Source organism: Pseudophryne corroboree, chromosome 10 (assembly GCF_028390025.1).
Source record: "Pseudophryne corroboree isolate aPseCor3 chromosome 10, aPseCor3.hap2, whole genome shotgun sequence".
NCBI classification, from domain to species: Eukaryota; Metazoa; Chordata; class Amphibia; order Anura; family Myobatrachidae; genus Pseudophryne; species Pseudophryne corroboree.
The window spans coordinates 284,296,072-284,306,855 of record NC_086453.1 but is presented as its reverse complement, the minus strand read 5'-3'; the positions used below and the strand labels follow the sequence as shown (position 1 = coordinate 284,306,855).

General features: G+C 42.3%; 1 long non-coding RNA gene across 1 annotated transcript in view; it reads right to left on the bottom strand.

The window, feature by feature from the left end:
• Window positions 1–721: 721 nt before the first annotated feature.
• The window catches only part of LOC134965543 (uncharacterized), a 90,054-nt gene continuing 79,991 nt past the window's right edge, over window positions 722–10,784 (bottom strand). Inside the window, exons 2-3 of the long non-coding RNA XR_010188427.1 lie at window positions 5,711–5,806; window positions 722–1,394 (exon numbers count right to left, since the gene is read on the bottom strand). This is a non-coding gene — a long non-coding RNA (uncharacterized LOC134965543). The remainder of the gene's footprint in view (window positions 1,395–5,710; window positions 5,807–10,784) is intronic.

The window sequence follows — 10,784 nt, the reverse complement described above, 5'->3', positions numbered from 1 at the left end:
TAACCCTCCACTCCTGCAGCCTACCCCTAACCCTCCCCTCCCTACAGCCTAACCCTCCACTCCTGCAGCCTATCCCTAATCCTCTACTACTGCAGCCTAACCCTATCCCTCCCCTCCCTGCTGCCTAATCCTCCCCTCCTGCAACCTAACCCTCCCCTCCCTGCAGCCTAACCCTCCGCTCCTGCAACGGTGCAACCTATCCCTAACCATCCCCTCCTGCAGCCTAAATTTAACCCCCTCCTCCCGAAGTCTAATCCTAACCCTTCTCTCCCGCAGCCTAACCCTAATGTCGACATTCTGCAGAATGCTGAAATTGTGAATATGTGGATAATTGTGCTGATTTCAATGATGTCAACATCTTAACTGTCGGCATTGTAGTGTCAACATTATGATTGTGGACATTTGTAATGTTGACATTATGACTGGATCCCAGTGGAAGGGATCAGTCTGAAAACAGTCAAACTGAAGCCAATCACAACTCTGCATGGGCCGCAATTCCATCAATACACCCATAGTTGTGTGTGTACTGTTCCGGATCATGCGGAATGTGAACACTTCGCTCCGCAAACTGGCTTGCAATCAATTCTGCTTCAACTCCAGAAATGTTCTATGTCCTGACCCATAATCCAACTGCAGAGTGTGTAAGCTGCTTCTGGTTCTGTGGAACGCTCCCAGTGCCAGAGGTAAGATAAGCGAGAATTTGCTTCACTCACACAGTAAATTTTCATCCAACAGGAAAACATATTTTTATTTATTCATCAACAAATTTTCAATATTTGGAAAACTTTAAAATAAAATTTCTAAATTTCTTGTTAACAGCATGTAGTCAGTAACTGTATTGTAATACAGAAATGCATAGCTGTGCCTCTGTTTGCGTTGCTCCTGTACACGTAAATACTACATTTCCCAGAATATAGGGACAATACTGATCCACAGTAGAGAACTGGAGGATACACGTTTTACTACTTATTTTGTTTCCTCATATCTGCCTTTATTTCCACATAATATGACATAATTTTCATCCCATTTTTAGGTGTCTTCCCACTTTAATTTTTTTCTATGGAATTCTGCATTTGCAAATACCTGTACTCATAAATGGGAAATAAGATAAATTCTAAATGTAGAAAGTTTTTATTATTGTTACTATAGTTATTATTCCAAGGTATTTGGCATCCTCCTAGGAGTCTGCGTTTGGCCCAGTTACACGAGGACTTGGCGCTCACTCAAGTTAGGTGCAAACAGGTGACCTGCAGCGGGAATATGTTTAAATAGCGCTTCATCACACAGAGTAGAGCTCCCCCATCTGTTCATCCCAGGGTAATGGTCGGATATGGAGAGGACAAAATGATGGGGCAGGTAGAGGACTCCGAACACACAGACTCAGAAATAGCTACCTGTGGAAGAAAAAGGAACATGCATAAGAGGACTTTACATACACCTGTGTTGCAGTACAGGAAGCCATTGTGTGGCCTGAGCCAATATATGACGTGTCTCATATCTGTGTAATAGTACTGGTTTTTAGTGCAGTGGTTCCCAAGTTCGGTCCCCAAGGCACCTTAACATATCCATGCTTAAGCACAGGTGTCCTAATTAGTACATCTGTCAATTTAATTATACCATCTCTGCACAAGCATTGATATCCTTAAAACTGGGACTGTTAGGGTACCATGAGGACCACGTTAGGGAAACCTTGTTTTAGTGCGATATGACTGCCTCCACCAGTGGCTTCACTAGGGGTGTGCAGACAGCACTGGGTGACACCACCTAAGGGGATGATATCAAAATAGCAGAGTAGTGGTGATGGGTGATGCATGCAAGCACGCGTCATCCACACTGAGCTGGGAGAGGTCGGGGGCCATTGCCTCCACTATGTGATGGCTCCGAGAAATATTCTAATGCAGTGGTTCTCAAAGTCAGTCCTCAGGACCCCACACAGTTCACGTTTTCCAGGACACTTAGCAGGTGCGATTCTGTGAGGAGACCTGGAAATCAGGAAGTGATTCGGGAGTGAGTTTGAGAACCTGTGTTCTAAGGAGTGTTTGTCTATCTGGCTGATGATGTTGGGACATTTACATTTTTTACTTTCAATTGATAGAATGGTCCTGATTCTAAACAAAAGAAAAATACATTTTCTAATAGGAAATTTCACCTGGATGTGCTTAATCAGTATGTACACACTGTCTCAGAACATTTTATCGCTTATCCCTGTAATTTTTTTGATACCGTTGTGTGTGTTAAATGCGACTCTACTGTCATCTAAAGGCTAAAGTCTAGTTTTGTCTTAGGTGCTTTGGACGCAGCTGCTGTGCACAATTATGCTAATGCAGCAGGAGGCATATTCTGTAAATAGCTGTCCCCTATCGTCTTCTCTGATCCACTAAAGATGCAGCATTGGATCATCTGCATCAAGTCTGTTATAATCATGCACCAGAGGCTTCAACATGCCTACAAAATGGGGACGACATGCCCCCATTTTATAAAACGCTCACTGTTGCTGCACCATCCCCAAATGGTTAGGGGGGTTACTGTGACTGTCGTTTCATCCACTGATCTGCACATGTGCAGATCAATAACCATTGTGTGTGGATATATCTCTGAATAAGGCCCTTAAACATAGCTCTTATGCAGTAGGGGGAGGTTAGCAGGGGCGGATCCAGAAGAAAATGAAAGGGGAGGCACCATGATAGGGGAACGGTAATAGTTATATTTACATGCACCTAAGGCACGCGTGCTCCCAGATAAGGGGTGTGGTATCACAGGGGGCGTGGCCGCACATAATATGCCATCAGGAAATGATTGGCTGTAGGAGCGCATCCTGGTTTATTGCCAATGTTTCACCCTGATTGGGACTTGAAATGTTGGTCACCTGTTCCATTAGTTATGGGAGTACTGGAAGGCACCTCAGCACAATATAATTATTAAAGTTTTTAGTTGGTGGTGGCAGGTGCAGCATACCTTGTTTTTGGCACTGCACTGAGACCCAGACTGCAGGTCACGAACTGCCCATCTTTGATTAGCAGAAGCAGCCAGCTGGATCTCCAACAAGCAGCATAAGACATCAGCAGGCCAGCCCTGTCACAATCACATGGGCCACTTTCTCAAAGCTGAGGCTGAGTTTGACTGCACCTAGCATGGTGGTAAAGGAAGTGGAGGAGGAAGCGCTGGGAAACTATGTGGTGCAGTGAGGGCTAATGAAGCCTTCTGCGCCGTAATAAGTAATAAGTCTTACTCAATGCTGGCATTTGAACCCCACGCCTGGGTTGGACTCTGGCCGGCTGGCACTGGGGGAGGTAGGTTGCGGTGTGAACAGAGGGCAGCTCCAGCCTTCCCATTGGTTACCACACTGACTTGCTGTTAGAGCCGCAGCGGATCTTAGTGCCTGCCGGATCTTTTATAAAACCTGACTGACGGAAATAGCAGTAGTGCTGCTGCTGTACTCCTTTTGAGAAAAAAAAAGGAGTCAGAAATGACAGGGGGGGGGTGTCATGGGACCAAGTGCCCTCTCCCTGGTTCCGCCTATGGAGGTTAGGGATAGGCTGCAGGAGGTGGCATACAGGTGTGGGGATAAAATCCTGTATAACCAGGCCAGGGACACACTGACTCGGGAGATCAGGGTGGCAAAGAGAGGCTATGCTGATATGCTGGTAAACAAGTTCTCAGCTAATGGTCCTCAGTCAGTGTGGAAGGGCCTGCAGGATATTACCAACTACAGGAAAACATCTACATGCACAAGTTTAAATTGGCTGTACAGCCTGTACAGGCGCTGGAACCTCTTGCAGCTTGCCCACCTTGTACTGTAAGTATTATACCTGCATTGAGGATGGGAGTAGAAGAGGTGGCTAAGCTGTTCAGGGGGTTGAGGACCAGGAAGGCACTGGAGCCAGATGGTATGTAATCTTCAGTGCTGAAAACCTGCGCTGAGCAGCTGGACCCCGCCTTTACAGATATCTTTAATAGATCTTTAGAAAGCTGTGTGGTTCTTGCTTGTTTTAAGTGTTCTGTGATCATCCCAGTCCCGAAGAAATCATCTGTTTCAGGGTTGAATGCCCACAGACAAGTTGCTTTAATGTCTGTGGCTATTAAAACATTTGAGTAGTTAGTGCTGGCCCATCTGAAGGAAACTGTAGGTCCCCTCTTAGATCCCATGCAATTCACCTATGGGGCGAATAGATCAGTTGAGGATGCAGTCAATATGGGACTCCATTATATCTGGATTTGCAGGGAACATATGTGAGGGTCCTGTTTGTGGACTTCAGTTTGGTGTTCAACACAATCGTCCCTTGTATTCTCTACCCTAGATTGTTGAGTTTGGGAGTTCCTGGGTGTAACAACAGGTTCATGGGGGGTAATTCCAAGTTGATCGCAGCAGGATTTTTGATAGCAACTGGGCAAAACCATGTGCACTGCAGGGGAGGCAGATGTAACATGTGCAGAGAGAGTTAGATTTGGGAATTACCCCCATGGAGAGCAGATTTTTTTTGCAAATAGAGAGCAGTGTGTTAGATTGGGGAAGTACTCAACTAGTGTAAGCATGTTTATCACGGGGGATCCTCAAGGATGTGTTCTCTTCCCTTTACTTTTTTCATTGTACTGTATACAAATGATTGCACCAATCTGTGAAACCCATGAAATTCTCAGCAGAGATGGTGATGAGGTTGCGTATAGGAGGGAGGTTGAGCAGGTGACCCTTTGTTGTAGGTAAAATAATCTGGGTATAAATTTGGTTCCGATGGTTGAGATGATTGTGGGGTTTTTGAAGCAGCCTCCTGCTGTTACATTCCTCACAATAGCAGATAAAGTAGTATCTGTGGTTGGAGTCCTTCAGATTCCTGGGTTCTGTCATTTCCAAGGATCTTAAGTGGGGGATCAATATTGATGTTATTGTGATGAAGGTGCAGCAGAGGCTGTACTTTTTATGGCAACTCAGGCAGTGCAGTCTGCCACAATGATTGTTGATTCTATTTTACACAGAAATAATCCAGTCTGTTCTTTGTATGTCGATTATAACGTGGTTTGGATCGACCACAGCGCAGGATAAGTCCTGAATTCAATGGGTAGTTAGGATGACAGAAAAAATACTTGGGGTTGAGCTTCCCTCGACTGAGGAATTATACTTGATTAGGGCTAGGAAGTGGGTGGGAAATATTACAGGAGATCACTTGCATCCTGGCCACAATCTGTTTACATTTTTGCAGTCTGGCAAACATTTATTTATTTATTTATTACCAGTTATTTATATAGCGCACACATATTCCGCAGCGCTTTACAGCTGGTGCAAACATTGAGACATAGAAATACAGTATATCTTTCCCCCAGGCTGTTACATTGTTGAGTATAAGAGATAGGTAAGTTTTTATTAGGACTGTAGATTATATTAACCTTAAATTATGAATATATATTTTTATGTTATGTGTTTTCTTTATGTGTCTTTTTGGGAAATGTGTAATATCGTAATTTCATTCCTTGTATATTTGTGTATACTTGACCAATAAAGTTGATTCTGATTCTAAAAATGTAATGCTTAGTTTATTTTTAGTTTTTGTATCCAGTTTCTACTTTTCCCTTCATCATTAAGATCCATTGCCTACAAAAGTTCCTATGTGTGTCTTAGTTTTTGTGTATTTGCATGAGTTTCCTGTAAACTGGTTCCCATGGAGTAACATTTCCTCAGACTTTGCACTTAAAACACTGTAATTTATGGAAGATTTACCTAGGCATATGTTAGATTTGCTGTCCAAGGGATTTCATACATTCTTTATAGGCTTGAATTAGTTCCTGACAGTTTTCTTCACCTTTCTCTGCTGCACTGCATGAAAAAATAAAGCAAGCACAAGCAAATTAGAGTGACAGTAGTATGTAATAAACTTAGGGGGCAGAGGCATACCCCGAATGGCTGCCTAGTCTACAACTGAAATTAGATGCAGCAATCTACTATATAATTTGCACTGAGATATTTAAGGCAAGGGATTTACAATCCCTACAATTCCCAATTTATTTTGCCTTAACCTACAGTATATGCCTTTATAGTAGCGTTATAAATAACCAAGCTTATCTGTCACGTGAATTCTTTATGACCATAAACACAGAAATGTATTCAATGGAACTTAATATAACAGAGATAAAAGGATATCAAAATGACACAGGGGTATATGTAGTAGGCCTTGGAGAGAGATAAAGTACCAACCAATCAGCTCCTAACTGCAATTTTTCAAACACATCCTAGAACATGTCAGGAGCTGATTGGCTGGTACTTTATATCTCTCCAATTTATCACTCTCCAATGCAAAGTACATAGGTCCTATATAGAGATACAAATGCAAAACAGTTTCTTAAAATAAACAGGAATGAAAACATTATACATAAAGGTCACATACTTTACATGTAACTGCTCCCTGGGGGATGGTTACAGTGTAGGCAGCTGCTCAGTTGACTGCCCTCACAATTTACACTTTTTCATTTTTCAGAATCCTTTACATCTTTCTTGACCCAAATACCCCTTTGTGGTGAGGTCACTGAAAGAAGTGTGTGGTATGCTAATAGTCTTTAGAAAATAATTTTAGGGTTTGTTTGGGTCAAATATCATTCAATTCAGGATTTCTATAAATTAGATTTTTTTTTCTTTTGAAAGTAGAAATATAAAGTTACATACATTTAACAATGTAGGAGTTTGCAAAAAGGTACATTTGAGACATATATTTTGATAACTTATTTTGGATGTTGTGTGACCTCACTCACATTTTGATTGGTATGTTTGCATGTTTAGGTTTACTGATTGTGCATGGTGCAAGGTCCAATAAAAATTAATTTGCTATACTGTACCTATCTGATGAACAGATAAGAAGGATCAGAACTTACATTTATGTAAGTTTAATGCAGGATAGGTAAACAGCCTGACGTCCGTTTCAATCATGTTGATTTATATAAGGAATGAAACGGACGTCGGGCTGTTTAACTATGCTTCAATTACTTAAATAAATGTTACACATTTTTCATTAGAATTTTCTTGAGTGCTGATCCTTCTTATCTGTAGCGCTATCATGTTTGGTGTTGACATTTTGACTGGTGACACTGTGATTGTTGATATAACTACATCCCAAAACCTACAAGTATGTAACTGCACACACTATGGGCTGGGAATAGACATGGGGCGCAGCGTATATCAGAAGGTGTCCTACCTTCTTGTGAGTCTGAATATGGGGGGTTATGATATAGTGCAGGACAGTGTTCAGGGTTGGAACAGATTATGCAATATAAGAAAATTGATGTATGCCTATATATGTTTGTGTATAGTGAATCAGGTCAAATCAGGGTAATATGTAAAAGAAGTGTATTTAATTGAAATAAACTCTCTGGATGAGTCAAAATGGTATCTGGTCTGTTCATATATCTGCATTGCATTATAATATAAAGCTGTCCAGCAGTTGTGGGCTACATGCAAAAGCAGCATTAGTCTCTATTCTTGTCCAGCTAATTAAATGTCTGCATTGTTTAAATATCTCTTAATAAACAGCATAATATAAATATATTGCCAACAACCACTTACAATAAATATTTTGTAGTAGTATATTCTCTCGGTGCGGAAGAAATAAGTTATTATTTTTCATAGTCCATTAATTTTCTTTCATTTAAATAGTTTATTTTAGAAAATGGAAACAATGTCATAATTTCACATTGTGTGGAGATCAGGTTGCATAAATCTGGCTAATTAGTATCTGGTTCCTCCTTAAGTGCTAACTAGAGATGAGCGGGTTCGGTTCCTCGGAATCCGAACCCCCCCCGAACTTCACCCATTTTACACTGGTCCGAGGCAGACTCGGATCCTCCCGCCTTGCTCAGTTAACCCGAGCGCGCCCGAACGTCATCATCCCGCTGACGGATTCTCGCGAGATTCGTATTCTATATAAGGAGCCATGCGTCGCCGCCATTTTCACTCGTGCATTGGAGATGATAGGGAGAGGACGTGTGCAGCGTTCTCTCAGTTGTGTTCAGTGTGCTGCAAATATCTGTGCTCAGTGTGCTTGCAAATATCTGTGCTCACTGTGCCGAAAATATCTACGTTCTCTGCCTGAAAAACGCTCCATATCTGTGCTCAGTGTGCTGCAAATATCTGTGCTCCGTGTGCTTTATTGTGGGGACTGGGGACCAGCAGTATTATATAGTAGGAGGACAGTGCAGAGTTTTGCTGACCAGTGACCACCAGTATTATACGTTCTCTGCCTGAAAAATGCTCCATATCTGTGCTGCATTGTAGTATATAGTAGGAGGACAGTGCAGAATTTTGCTGACCAGTGACCACCAGTATTATATCAGTACGGTACAGTAGTCCACTGCTCTACCTACCTCTGTGTCGTCAAGTATACTATCCATTCATACCTGTGGTGCATTTTAGTTGTTGTGCGCAGTAGTAGGAGGACAGTGCATAATTTTGCTGACCACCAGTATATAATATATAGCAGTATGGTACAGTAGTCCACTGCTCTACCTACCTCTGTGTCGTCAAGTATACTATCCATCCATACCTGTGGTGCATTTTAGTTGTTGTGCGCAGTAGTAGGAGGGCAGTGCATAATTTTGCTGACCACCAGTATATAATATATAGCAGTACGGTACAGTAGTCCACTGCTCTACCTACCTCTGTGTCGTCAAGTATACTATCCATCCATACCTGTGGTGCATTTTAGTTGTTGAGCGCAGTAGTAGGAGGACAGTGCATAATTTTGCTGACCACCAGTATATAATATATAGCAGTACAGTACAGTAGGCCATTGCTATTGATATATTACTGGCATATAATTCCACACATTAAAAAATGGAGAACAAAAATGTGGAGGGTAAAATAGGGAAAGATCAAGATCCACTTCCACCTCGTGCTGAAGCTGCTGCCACTAGTCATGGCCGAGACGATGAAATGCCATCAACGTCGTCTGCCAAGGCCGATGCCCAATGTCATAGTAGAGAGCATGTAAAATCCAAAAAACAAAAGTTCAGTAAAATGACCCAAAAATCTAAATTAAAAGCGTCTGAGGAGAAGCGTAAACTTGCCAATATGCCATTTACGACACGGAGTGGCAAGGAACGGCTGAGGCCCTGGCCTATGTTCATGGCTAGTGGTTCAGATTCACATGAGGATGGAAGCACTCATCCTCTCGCTAGAAAACTGCAGTGCCACTCCTAGATGGGCCAGGTGTTTGTGTCGGCCAATTGGGTTGCTTAGCTTAGCCATCCAGCGACCTTGGTGCACCTCTTTTTTTCTTTGCATCATGTGCTGTCTGGGGACAATTTTTTAAATCTGCCATCCTGTCTGACACTGCAGTGCCACTCCTAGATGGGCCAGGTGTTTGTGTCGGCCACTTGGGTAGCTTAGCTTAGCCATCCAGCGACCTTGGTGCACCTCTTTTTTTCTTTGCATCATGTGCTGTTTTGGGACAATTTTTTAAATCTGCCATCCTGTCTGACACTGCAGTGCCACTCCTAGATGGGCCAGGTGTTTGTGTCGGCCACTTGGTTCGTTTAGCTTAGCCATCCAGCGACTTTGGTGCACCTCTTTTTTTCTTTGCATCATGTGCTGTTTGGGGACTATTTTTTGAAGTGCCATCCTGTCTGACACTGCAGTGCCACTCCTAGATGGGCCAGGTGTTTGTGTCGGCCACTTGGGTCGCTTAGCTTAGCCATCCAGCGACCTTGGTGCACCTCTTTTTTTCTTTGCATCATGTGCTGTTTGGGGACTATTTTTTAAATCTGCCATCCTGTGTTACACTGCAGTGCCACTCCTAGATGGGCCAGGTGTTTGTGTCGGCCACTTGGGTCGCTTAGCTTAGTCATTCAGCGACCTCGGTGCAAATTTTAGGACTAAAAATAATATTGTGAGGTGTGAGGTGCTCAGAATAGACTGAAAATGAGTGGAATTTATGGTTATTGAGGTTAATAATACTATGGGATCAAAATGACCCCCAAATTCTATGATTTAAGCTGTTTTGAGGGTTTTTTGTAAAAAAAACACCCGAATCCAAAACACACCCGAATCCGACAAAAAATTTTCAGGGAGGTTTTGCCGAAACGCGTCCGAATCCAAAACACGGCTGCGGAACCGAATCCAAAACCAAAACCCGAAAAATGTCCGGTGCACATCACTAATATATATATATTTATAAAGTATGCAAAGCCCGGCACTCCTCTGTAGACTAATGTGCCCCGGTGCCCTCAGTACTGATAATGGATAGATTAAAGAGAAATCTGCAGCACTCAGGGTCTTGTAGAAAAGCAAGTGTATTAAAACATCACAGCAAGGTACATCATAGCATACCTTGCTGTGATGTTTTAATACACTTGCTTTTCTACAAGACCCTGAGTGCCGCAGATTTCTCTTTAATATATATATATATATATATATATAGTATCGAAAATAGGCGGCACTTGGAGACTTTCAATTGTGCATAAAGTGCATTTAATACAGTGCTGTCACAATAACATCTAAAGGGATTTTAATGCAGTGCTGTCACAATAACATCGACAGTTTCGTCACAATAACATCGTCAGGGGCTGCGACCCCGAAACTGTCGATGTTATTGTGTGACAGTCACCTGGCCGCGGTACATGGGCCCGCATATTTGCGCAAATGTGTGCTAAGAACTTCAATTATACTCCATGTTAATTGTGAGGGTTTATTTAAAATATTTTTATTATCAGTGTTCTTAGTGCTAAGAGTGTGCATCTGCATCTCTCTTCCCCGTGCATTTCAGTTTTGCACAGTTTTCTGACCACCAGTATATAATATATAGCAGTAC